General features: G+C 42.2%; 2 protein-coding genes and 2 long non-coding RNA genes across 5 annotated transcripts in view; 1 reads left to right on the top strand and 3 right to left on the bottom strand.

Annotated features, from left to right (window-relative positions):
- The window catches only part of LOC150002027 (palmitoyltransferase ZDHHC11-like), a 426,431-nt gene that overhangs the window by 36,648 nt on the left and 376,925 nt on the right, over nt 1-12,858 (top strand). The gene's annotated exons all lie outside the window — the stretch shown is intronic.
- LOC150002028 (uncharacterized) overlaps nt 1-12,858 on the bottom strand; it is a 399,760-nt gene that overhangs the window by 26,332 nt on the left and 360,570 nt on the right. The gene's annotated exons all lie outside the window — the stretch shown is intronic.
- On the bottom strand, nt 411-1,545 carry LOC150002035 (uncharacterized). Its single transcript, XR_016513099.1, has 2 exons — nt 1,129-1,545; nt 411-693 (listed from the first exon to the last, which is right to left on the bottom strand). It is a non-coding gene; the product is annotated as an uncharacterized LOC150002035 (long non-coding RNA).
- Nucleotides 12,077-12,858, bottom strand: part of LOC150002034 (zeta-crystallin-like) — a 30,947-nt gene continuing 30,165 nt past the window's right edge. The window contains exon 7 of the mRNA XM_090287451.1: nt 12,077-12,109. The gene's annotated coding sequence lies outside the window, so the exon portion shown is untranslated. The remainder of the gene's footprint in view (nt 12,110-12,858) is intronic.

Below are 12,858 nucleotides of genomic sequence, written 5' to 3'. Positions count from 1 at the left end.
TCTTACTTTGGGCCTCTTGAGCACATTAACAAGACTGAGAAAATTTCCCCAGTCCCTTTTGTAACTGCAATATGATTTAGTGTACTTCTGATCATTCTTTTATTGTGGGTACATGGATTCTTTTGACCTTTTAAAGGAGCCTTGTTCTATGTGCTTGTCCTTTGTGACTGTGACATGGGATAATAGAAGGAAATAGACTGTGATTAGTTACAGTGTGGATTTTTCCCCCCCTAAAGCTACACTCACATTCAGGTGCATCTGTCATTGACTCGATATCTTCAGAGTCTTTTTTTTGTGATTTATTAGTTTGAGACCAGGATTCATGGGAAGTATAATTCTCATAAAAAGTTTAGTTGGATGCCAAGAGAATACGTTTAGGACCATGAAGCAATTCAGAGATAAAATTTGGATTTGATTTTGAACATTTCAATGCACTGAATTTTATTCAAGAACAAAATATGAGGAAATACAAGATAGCCCAGTTATTTTGTTGTGGTGAAATTAGAACATGTATTATCAGAAAATACATTCTCTTTCTGCATTCTTTGGGGTAAAGGCTTAGCGGAGACTCTGTGATGTTTTATGTGAATCGCATATATAGCGTGGGACAAGAAATGATAAGAAGAGGTGTGGTGGGCACGGCAAGTGACTTGGTTTTGTTGTATTGTTTTCTTCTTTAAAGATGGCAGAAATCTTAATGGGAGAAAGAAACAAGAAGTATTAAAGGTAATTGACCCTAGAAATAAGAAGAGCAACCAAGAATTCAAGGATAATAAGGAATTAGTGTTAATGATATTAAGGATTACAGTGGCTGGCGATGCTATTGCGTCATAAAATGTAAGGAGAGAAATGTAATAATGTCTATAAAATACCTAATATCTGAAATAGTCCAGCACAACAAAAATATAGAGACGTAAGAATCCTGAAACATCAATTCAAAACAATATATGTACGCCTATATTCGTAGCAGTGCTATTTACAATAGCCAAGATTTGGAAACAGCCTAAGTACCCTTCAGTATATGAGTGCATTAAAAACAAACAAACAAAAACAAACAACAACAACAACAAAACGGGTACATTTAGACAATGCAATACTACACAGCAGTAATAAGGAGGGAATTCTTACCTTTTGCAGCAGCATGGATGGAACTGGAGACTATCATTTTAGTGAAATAAGCCATTTGGTGAAAGACAAATATGGTCTCACTTATAAGTAGAATCACTTGAACAAAATCAACTAATGAGCAAAATAGAACCAGAGGCAAAGAAACATGGAACAGAGTGACAGCTGTAAAAGGGAGGGTGGGGTGGGAGGAGGTGGGGACTGGTCAATAGAAGGTGAAGGGATTAGTCAAAGAATATGAATGAATGAATGACCCGTGGACACAAGCGACAGTGTGGGGATTGACTGTGGCAGTTGTGCGGCCTGGGTGGAGGAAAGCAGAGGGGGAAAAATTGGGACAACTGTAATAGCATAAACAACAAAGTATTTAAATTAAAAACATAAATAAAATACACAGATGATAAGAATAAAGTTGGAAAACTCACACTACCTGATTTCAAGAATTACTATCAATCTATGGTAATTAAGACATTGTAGTATTGGCCTGAAGATAAACAGATAGAACAATGAATTAGAATAGGGATTCCAGAAATAGACCTACATAAATATAGTCAATAAAATATTGACAAAGGTATATAAACAGCTTCAAAATAAACTGTGTTGAGATAACTGTGCATTCACGTAAAAAGGTAGTCTTGGCCCACACCTCATATCTGATACTGAAGATAATTCAAAATGAATCATAGATCTATATGTGAAACATACAATATAAAACTTTAAGAAGAAACTACAACTGCGAACATTTTGGTATATGATGTCTTGGTAGTATTTTATGCATATAACATTTTGTCAGACTGTGTATACTATGCTTATAGCCAGATTTTGCTACTTAACTGTACACAATTAATATATCTCCATTTCACTAAAAGACTCCTCCTGCCTCTTCGTAACAGAGAGACCTACTCCCCCACACCACCCCTCACCCCTGCCCAGGAAATGGGGGAGTACTTGGGAAGCACGGGAGGACTGACAAGCAGGGCAATGCTGCACATCTTAGCAGAAAGAATCATGTAGGGCTCATGCGTCAGGTTAGGGAGCTGACTGGATGGAGGGATATACCTTGCTATCTACTTGCACTGCGAAGGGGATTCTGGCGGATATTGTTAAAGAGTGGAGAGTGTGGAAATACTGCACTCTCCTTTCCCCTCTTCCTGCTGGTTTTGTCAGCCACTAGGGACTTGATTCCTTTACCTGTGGGCCTTGGAGACCCTTGTGCTCTGGGAACATTGTCCTTCCCCAAGTGCCCAAGGCCTGCATGGTCTTAGAATGTATGCAAACACCAGCACAGCAACTCGAAGGGCAACAAATGCATATGGGAAGTGGGTAAAGTCACTGGAAAGGGGGCGAGTATCGGGAAAATTGCCAGAAACCAGGCTGTGGCATTGTCCCCTCTTTGAGCCCCGACCACAAAGCAGTGAAGCGGGTTGCCCCGCCCTGAAAATTACCTAAGGCTCTCCCCCACACAACTTATAGGAGCCTTGGATAATCGGCCATGCTCTTAAGACAGGGAGTAAAAGCAGCTCTACTTAATACACACAAACATACACAGGGAGGCTGCCAAATTGAGGAGGCAAAGAAATAAGGCCCAAGTGAAAGAACAGGACAAAACTCCAGAAAAAGAAATGAACAAAACAGAGATAGTCAACCTATCAGATTCAGAGTTCAAAACACTGGTGATAAGGATGCTCAGAGAACTTGTTGATATGGCAATAAAAGAAAGAAAGATATGAAGGTTACATTAAATGAAATAAAGAAATATATACAGGGAATCGACAGTGAAGGGAAGGAAATGGGATTCAAATCAGTGATTTGGAACGTGAGGAATTAATAAACTTTCGACCAGAACAGAAAGAAGAAACAACAATGCAAAAACACGAGGAGAGGATTAGGAACCTCTGGGACAACTATAAACATACCAAAATTCAAATCATAGGAGTGCCAGAAGGAGAAAAGGAAGAGCAAGAAATTAAAAATTAGTGGAAAAAAATAGTGAAAGGAAATTTCCCTAATTTGGTGAAAGAAATCGACATACAAGTCCAGGAAGCACCAGGTCCCAAACAAGTTGACCACACCAAGACATATCATGATTAAGATGCAAAAGTTTAAAGATAAAGGGAGATTCTAAAAAGCAGCAAGAGAAAAGCACACAGTCACCTACAACGGAGTTCTTATAAGACTATCAGCTGATTTCTCAAAAGAAACTTGCAGGCAAGAAAGGACTGACAAGAACTATTCAAAGTCATGGAAAGCAAGGACCTACAACCAAGACGACTCTAGCCAGCAAAGCTATCATTTAGAATGGAAGGGCAGATAAGTGCTTCCCAGACAAGGTCAAGCGAAAGGAGTTCATCATCACCAAGCCATTAATACATGAAATGTTAAAGGGACTTAGTTAAGAAAAAGAAGTTCAAAACTATAAACCTTCAAATGACTACAAACTTACAACCAATAACAACTGAATCTCAAAAAACAAAAACAAAGACAAAAACAAACTGAGCACACAACCAGAACACAGAGAATCATAGGTATGGGGATCATTTCGAGGGTTATCAGCTGGGCAGGGGAAGGGAGAGAATGAAGAAAATGGTGCAGGGACTCAGAAGCAGAGTTGGTAGGCTCAAAGCAGACAGGGGATGTCAAGAATAGTATAGGAAATGGAGACGCCAAAGACCTTACTTACATGCACGACCCATGGACATGAACTAAGGGGGGTGTTGCTGGAGGGAAGGGTGGTACTGGGTGGAGGTGGGCAGAAGGGGACAACTGGGACAACTGTAACAGCATAATCAATAAAAAATAGTTAAAAAAAAAAGAAGTGAGCCAAGTTGGAGCTACTTTTAGCTTACTGGGAAGCCAGACACCAGGAGAACTTGGAGACAGGATCAGGAAGTAAGCCTGGGTTTAGCTGCTGCTGCCCACTTCTTCCCTGGCTGTAAGCCTCCTGGGGGGGTCCCTTAGAGTTCAAGAGCAAATAAGAAGGCCCTGCCCTGGAAGGGGCATGGGCATGGTCTAGAGTGAGCCCTCGCTGAGTCTTTTGTCTGAGGGCTTTTATCTTTTTCATGTGGGTGAGAATCTTAGGGGAGGTTTCCATCAGAATATTCATTGGCTTTCCAAGTGCATATTTAATATGCTGATGTGTCCAAATGAGCACAGAGGGGGATTTGGGAACATTCTTTGGTCTGTTACTGTTATCTTGAGTCTGCCTGGCTTTTAGTGGAGATTTTGTTATTTGTTCCTGACTTCATCTGTCCTTGGGGTTAGCTGGCACGCGTGACATTAATTGGGTCTCTGTTCCCTATTTCCCGGACCAGGGAGATTTCAGCTATGTGCTCTTTGGTTAGGGAGGAGAGGTATGGACTATTTGCTTTCAAGTGCCCTTGGTCAGGGGAGACAAGATCTTGCGATTCACCAGCTGGCTGCAAGTTGCTCAAACTGTTTGGCCTTGTTTAATTTTTTGGTCTCAGTTCCCCCATTTCACTTGCCCAGGAATTGTGCCAGCTTCTTACTACCCTGTCACAACATGACCTTGTTCACTTCTAACTAGCTCCTAAAAGCTCTACTTTCTAACAACATCACAAGGAGGGGGAGGGAGTCAGCACATGAATTAGGGCGGGGGCACATTCAGTCTATACCATAGGGTCAACGAACTGGCAGTCTCTGCAGGACCAGAAATTGTGACAGTGGAGGAAGGGGGGCAGCTGCCTGGGAAGGCCAGGAAGGTATGGGCAGAAAGTGGGACGTTGAGGATAAAGATTTCAGAGGTGAGAAGTTTGTGTCGATATCAAAATCAGTGCACGGCTGCGGTGAAATAATGGAAAACACTGTGTGGCGTGAGGCGTCAGAGAACTGAGGAGCCAAAGCATGAAGATGGGCCCTCGTGAAGCTGTTGCGATTGTTATTAAGGCTGGCAGGAACCAAGTGAACAAAGGGCCCGGGGTGGTGAGAGCATAGTCAGATGGCTGGTGTAAACTCAGCAGGGCAGTTTCCACAAGGGAGGGGGCAATGAGCTGTGTGAGGCAATGGGGAGTAAGGAGAACACCGGCCTCTCCCTCTTGTCATGAAGTGATAGGATAATCGGGGGAAAAAGCTTATTTGAAGGAAGGATTCAAGGGAGGTGGTACCTTCAGAAGTCACCATATGTTGTGAAGATAAGGAGGCAGGGAGATATTTTCATCTCGGACGAGGTTGCGGACATCAGGGAGTCTGCTGCTGACGGGCTGAATTGTAGGGGTTGGACAGGACGACCCTGCGACCGTGGGGAAGGTCAATAGGCTGAGGCAGGGGAGGGGCTGTCCCCGCAGCGTCAAGTGAGAATGTGGAGGAGGATGGCTGTCTCTTGGTTGCTCTTAAGGCAAAGAGGGAATTGAGACTGAAAGGAGGGATTTCTAACGGAGGAAGTTTATATAATTATCACACTTGGAGAGATTTCTAAAGGAGGACGTTTATAAATTTTCCACTGTGAGCCCCAACTCTTCCCTGGGTGCTCCAGCCACTCGTGGGGCTACCACCCCGTGAGCTTTCAGCCAGTGCTGCGAGGCCCACAGAGTAAATAATATGCAATGTGTCCAACAACCACCAACTACTCTCTTCTTGGATACAGTCACTTTAAAGACAGCAGTTGCAGTCTCTGAATATTGTTTTGTTCATTCCCACGGCATTTAATAATGAGGCTTTTTACACAGACATCAAGTTGACGTTTTCTTCAATGTAGGGGTCTGAACTAGATTCCCTGAATAGGCCACATCCCAAAACATTTTTGATAATAATCTGTTTCCCTTAAAGGGTGTAGGAGTTATAAAAAGCCGTGTGTTTTGTTTCATTTTATGGAAGAGCGAATAAAATGGATGATTTTTAAAAATACCTTCAGTATCCAAAGTTGTGGTTTGTAATTTTTGATCGAGCAATTCCACTTCTTAGAAATTATCTTAAAGATGAAATTGGAATGTTCAATAATATGTACAATATATATATTGAAAACACATCTAGTCGGGGGAGATTGCAGCGTGCCTACATGCCCAGCTAGAGTTTGGTTAAATAGATCGATACCTTCACATGACCTGCCATGCACCCATTAAAAAGCAAGATTTTGGTTACATCCATCTGACTTGCGAAGACATTTAGAAGTGAGTAAAATGTAAACGCTTGTTGCACAGCAGCAGAGGTAACATGATCCCATTTGCTTTCAATGTTAGATGGGGATGTGAATGTTCGTTCTCTCAATAAGTGATTGGATCTGTTAGGTGCCAGGTACTGTCTTTGATGCTGGGGACAGATCTATATTCAGGGTCCTTGACCTCATAGAGTGTACATTTTAGTAGAAGAGACAGATGGTAAGTAAGCAAGTAAACAGATTAGAATTCATGATCGCGCTTAGTGCTAGGAAGGACAAAGTGTGAGAGAGAGACTCATAGTGTGGAAGGACGAGAGCCAAGTCAAATCTCTCCAAGGAAGTGCTATTTGAGCAAAAGCTTAAAGGATGAGTGGAGACAGCAGTGAGAACAGTGGGAAAGAGCATTTCAGAGGGAAAGGCCAAGACAGATGTCTGAGGCCATAAGCAGCTTAGAATGTTCTAGAAATTCAGTGAGAGCCAAACAGAAGGAGTGAGGGCAGAGTAGTCTCAGCTGAGGTTGGGGGCAGGGGCATGAGGCCTTGCTGGTGGTTATCTAGGGCCTTAGGGACCGTGGTTAGGAAACTGGATTTTATTCCAACTGAGGTGAAAGGGGTAAAAGTAAAGGGACTATCTCCAAGGTCCTTTGTGTGTGTGTTGGGGTGGGAAATGGGTTGAGGCAGGTAACTGGTGGTGCAGCTGGGAGCATTGTTGATAGGTCAGATGTGGAAGGAGGGGGGAAAGGAAGGATTAAGGGGTCTGAGCAACGTGGTGGAAATCGCTATCGTTTAAGGAGCTAGTGAAGATCAGGAAAGGTGTGTTTTTATTGGTAAGGGGAGGGGGAGGATGTGAATAGATATTAAAAGTTTGATTTACAAAGTACCTTCATTTTGAAACTTCCGCATCTAAATGGAGTTGTCGGGTGGGTAACTGGATATCTGAAACTGAAAGTCATGGAAGAAGGATGACCTTAAGACTGGATGAGGTGATTTTAGGGACTAAGTGTAAAGAGAAGTCCCATGACAAAAACCTAATGTATTGAAGTTAAGTAAGGGAGACAAAGCTGGAAGAAGAGGATCAGAAATAGTTGACCAATGAAGCCCTGGTGACGTAGCTCAGCTGGTTAGGGTATCAACCTGATACACCAAGGTTGCGTTTCGATCCCCACTCAGGGCACATACAAGCAGCAACCAATGAATGCATAAGTAAGTGGAACAATAAATCTCTCTCCCTCTCTCTCCCCTTCCTTGCTCTCTCTAAAATCAATACATACAATTTTAAAGAAAGAAAGAGTTGATCAATGAGAGAACAAGGAGAGAGGGTGTTACAAATAATGAGAGTTTGTGCGTATATGTGTACATAGGAAAGGTCAAGATTCTAGAAGATACTCATCAACATGTCAACTGTGGTTGTTTCTGTTTGGTAACATTTTAGATGAATTTAGTTTCTATCTTAGGCTGTTCTATAATTTTAGAATTTAGTCCAAGATAATTACTTTTGTGTAATAGACTCAAACAGCATAACATTTATAATGTAAAGAGTTAAATTTTCCACACTCTTAACCCTCCCCCTTATCTACGATCCAGGAAAACTACCTCTTTACAGTTTGGTGTATGTTCTTCTAGGCATTTGTGTCCATACTTACAGAAGAATGAATACAAATGTTTGTATAAGTATACATATGCGTACTTCTGAGTAACATAAATCATATACTAAACATATGCATATTCTTGCTTTGTTCCCTCAGCAATAAAGTAGGATTCCTTCCTAAGTCATACATATTAATCTACTTATTTTCTAGTTTATAATTTCTACATTCAATTTTCTATTGATGAACATTCAGGTAATTTTAAATTATTGTTTCTAATAAGTCTGCAGTGAATACCCTTGTATATATCTTGAATGACTCTCATTATCAGGCAGAAAAGTAATTATTTTCTTTTGGGGAAACAAAAATAACTAATCTCCTAATCAAAATAGTACTGCAAGGGGATATGGAAAGAAGACTAATCTGGGCTAAAGATATTAGACTAATTCCCAGCCCTAATGGAGAATTGGAGAAATGTGAATTAACTGTATCTGTTATAGTGTTATAGTTGATCACGTGTAACAGATTGTAGCAGCCAAATCAAAGAGGGGTCCCATCCCTCCCCAACCCTGGTTCCTGTAAGCAGCAGCCAAGAAGGAGCTTATCCAGGGCTGGTGACTAGTAGCTTTAAGTTGTAAGTGGAGCCCAGGGTTGTTGCTTTTTAGCTTCCTGCTCGGCCATCCTTCCCATGCTTCGGGCCACAGACTGCCTGCTCTACCTCTAAGCATCTCTTCTATACTTCAGGCAGTATGTTCGCACCTGCCCATCAGACAAGTACCAGCTGGGGATGGTGCACACTCCTTAGACTGAATATGCCCACAGCTGACTCTTAGCCTCTGCTTCCCCTGCCAGCCCAGTCCAGAACCTTCCTTCCTGAGCTCATGGCAACCCCATCCACTGCTCTCCCTGAGCTTAGACTCTTAAGTTTCACACTTCCCCCTTCCAAGTTTTGTGGCAACTCTCAGAGGAGTCTCCTATATGATCTAGCTTAAATTTCCCCGAATAACTACAGGTTATCCATCCACAACACCCATCTAGCACATCATTCCCCTGCTGAATACCGTGATGGCTCTGTCAGCCTGGCATTCAGCCTCATCTCCTACCCATCACCCTAAGACTTCTCTTTACTGCTAGATGTTTCTCAAACGTGCTATGGAGCTCTGTCATTACATAACAGGATATGGTGGATTTACAATATGTCAACTTATTCAGGCTGAACTACCTATCTCAGAATCCCTGCTCTTTTATATTTCTGGATAGAACGGGCCACAGAGGGTTCAGTGGGAGATTTGGAAGGCCGAGTAATAAGGCTGCCACTCAGTAGCGAGTATGAGTTGCTGCCCACCTGCCAACTAGACTCCATGTTGTGGGGCAGCACCTTGGCCTGGGGCTGCTCTGCCCTTCCTCACCCTCCATCAGCTCCCCTCCTGGACCCGGTGTATGTGCAGCTCTGTGACACAGGCCAGGGGTGCGCCTAGTTCTGTGACACAGACCCTGGCTTCTGCAGGACACTCATCACCAAGACTGGAGACAACAGACTGCCGGCTTTCTTCAGTCTGTCTGTGTGGGCGAGCTCATGCTGGTTCTGGTTTTCTCTTGATCTCCCCACTCTACATCCATCCTCCCTCCCTGCCCTGTGGACTTCAGGCTTCAACTTCAGACATGGTGACAACGGCCTTACGGAGGCTGCTTGATCACTCCCACAACCCTAATGCCAAATCCTATGCATATATGTGGCTATCTCCTAGATGTTCTGACTTCTTGGATTCTGGACCCTAAGACACAGGGATATAGCCCTTTGTTACCCCAAGGAGAAAAAAACGTAAAATATACTCTGAAAGTATAATTATTCACACTTACCAATGTCATTTTAATTGTCTTCGTTATTTTTTCTCAAGCCAGAAACAGCAGACTGATGTCATGAGCTGATTCAGGAACAACTGGTGGCCTCCCCACTCACATTCAGGGCCCCACGTCGATGACGTGAGTGACTGCTGACATGTGTAACAGGGAACGGAAACAGCACGTTCTTACAGGATGTGATGACTGTCTGTTTTCTGGCTAGGTGATGTCCACTGGTCACAAGCTCCTTGGGAGCAGAGACCTCTTCTGTTTCCTTCACCATTTTATTCCGGACCCTGGGGCAATGCCAGGCACAGGAGAGGCCCTCAAGGAATACTTGTTGAAGGAGTGGGGACTTCCATTAGAATGGTGTTTACTTCTGGAATTTCCTTGAACAAGGTTCCTGTCTATTTGGAGAATTTCTCACTCACCATAACTAAGCTCAGGCATCCCCTCCTTTAGAAAAGTTTTCTTGGTAAGCTGTTGTCAATATTTCTATTATAACTAAATGTTTCTTCGTCTACTTGACCAGACTATGAACTCTAAGGGCAGATATTTCATTGGAGTCACTTCTATTCTCTAGTGTAATATGCAGCACTGGACAAGGTAGAAAGGATGAATTTTTCAATTGAACATTAGTATTCCCATAGCTTATCAAAGCCCATAGGACTAAATTAGCTTAAGGGAAACAAACAAACAAACAAACAAACAAACAAAAAGGGCTAGTTATACACAAAGTATGTTAGGCAGAGTGGTTAAGTCTTCCAGATAAGTTTGCAGCTTCTCATTATTTGTTACTAGGATCACAGCCAATAGGAATGTTAAGTTCATTTCCCTCTTAGTATATGACATCGGCCTGGGCAAAACTGTGCAGAATTTCTCCTTTTGTTGTTCAGTATCAGGAGTCACAGATTCGAATGCCTTTAGGGATCAGCTAATAGGCCAAAGGCAAAAGATTTAGTGGGAAATGTGGCAAATACAAGCGCACAGGCACCATCTCAAGACTAAAGACTGTGGTGCACAAGGGAAAGGCATGTGCCAAGAGCTTGGGTAGCACCCAGCATGGCTGGGCTTCACCTGAATCCAAATGTGACTTAGCCTCAGACACTGTCCTACCGGGCCCCCAGTGGGTTGCTCCTAAGAGCAGTAATGACTGCATTTACAAACTGCTCACCGAAGGCATGAATTTCAGATTTACTTGTCCTCCTGGGGTCATTCCAATGTTCTCTCAGCACCCTTTCTTAAGACAGGAAAATGACCTACAAATTAATAAATCTCCACCCCCTCATGTATGTGTACTGAAGGCCAAAGGCTATTTTATGCGACTGCAGTTAGTCTTGTAAGAGTGGTTATTTCTTTGTGTGCTCTGGAGTAGAAATCTTTCTTAAATACACAAGTATAATTTAATTTGATTCTGATAAAAGCCTGCTATAATAAAAACACATACTGAATTTTTCCTTATATAAAGAAACTATGAAGCTTATTTAGGGGAACATTTATCATGCATAAGCACATTTTCATTCATTTATTTTTTAAATCCTCACCTGAGCACATTTCCATTGTGTTGTTTTTTTTGGGGGGGGAGGGGGGCGACATCAATGTCAGAGAGAAACACGCCTTTTGCACATACCCCAATGGGAGATTGAACCCACTGCCTAGGCATATGCCCGGACCGGGATTCAAACCAGCAAGCTTTTGGTGCATTGAATGACACACCAACCAACTGAGCCAAGTGGCCAGGGTAGGTATAAATACCTTTTAATTTGAAACGGTTATTATGCCTTGTCTGAGACACATAGGATTTACCTTTTATTTTTAAGCACAAAATTTTAATGACTTGGTTCTACCCACTGTTTAAAATGTTGAAAGCCCTTTAGGTTAAGAGAAGGCTCTTAAAAACTTCCACTCTTCCTCCTCAAACTCTAGCCCCCATTCAGACAGTTAAGATGAAGTTTCCCATTTTCAATACCACCAGACATATGGAAATATGTTTAATGTCACTAATCATCAGAGTAATGCAACTTCAAACCTCCACGAGATATCACTTTACACCTGTCAAAATGGTTATCATCAGTAAATCAACAAACAAGTATTGACAAAGACGTGGAGAAAAGGAAACCCTCGTGCACTGTTGGTGGGAATGCAGCTTGATACAGGTTTTGGAGTTTTCTAAAGAAATTAAAAATGGAAGTGCCTTTTCACCCCGAGATCCCACTGCTGTGATTATACCCGAAGAATCTGAAACACCAATTCAAAAGAACCTACGCATCCCAATGTTCATAGCAGCGTTGTTTACAATAGCCAATGCTGGAGACAGCCTAAGTTCCCATCAGTAAATAAGTGGATCAGAAAACTGGTACATTTACACAGTGGAATCCTATGCAGCAAAAAGAAAGAAGGAATTCTTACCTTTTGCAGCAGCGTGGGTGGAACTGGAGAGTATTATGCTAAGTGAAATAAGCCAGGCAGTGAGAGACAAATACCATACAATCTCACGTATAGGTGGGAACTAATGAACAAAACAAACAAATGAGCAGAATAGAAGTGGAGACGTGGAAATAAGGAACACACTGACAGTGACCTGAGGCAAGAGGGGAGGGGGATAACAGGGAAAGGAAGGGGAAGGATGTTGTCAAGGAACAAGTATAAAGGACCCATGGACAACAGGGTGGGAGTGGGGGGGTCAGTGGAGAGCAATATGGAAAAATTGGGACAACTGTAATAGAACAACAATAAAAAAAGAAATTAAAAAATGAAAGTAAAAGTGTGGTACATTTACACAATGGAATACTACACAGCAGTAAAAAAGTACAAATTCTTACCTTTTGTGAAAGCATGGATGGAACTGGAGACTATTATGCTAAGTGAAATAAGCCAGTAGGTGAAAGACAAATACCATATGATCTCACTTATAAGTGGAACCTAATGAACAAAATAAACTAAAGAGCAAAATAGAACTAGAGGCATAGAAACATGGAACAGACTGGCAGCTGCAAGATGGGAAGAGGGAGGTGGGTACCGGGTGAAAGAAGGTGAAGGGATTAGACCAACAACATACATAAGTGACCCACGAGCATGGATAACGGAGTGGGGATTGACTTTAGGAGAGGGGAACAGGCTGAGTGGAGAGGGACAAAGGGGGAAATATTCAGACAATGGTAAGAGCATAAACAATAAAATATTTAAATTTAGAGAT

This window comes from Furipterus horrens, unplaced genomic scaffold (assembly GCF_987537825.1).
Source record: "Furipterus horrens unplaced genomic scaffold, mFurHor1.1.pri manual_scaffold_9, whole genome shotgun sequence".
Taxonomy (NCBI): Eukaryota; Metazoa; Chordata; class Mammalia; order Chiroptera; family Furipteridae; genus Furipterus; species Furipterus horrens.
The sequence above is the reverse complement of the archived record's forward strand: the minus strand, read 5'-3'. Positions and strand labels throughout refer to the sequence as shown.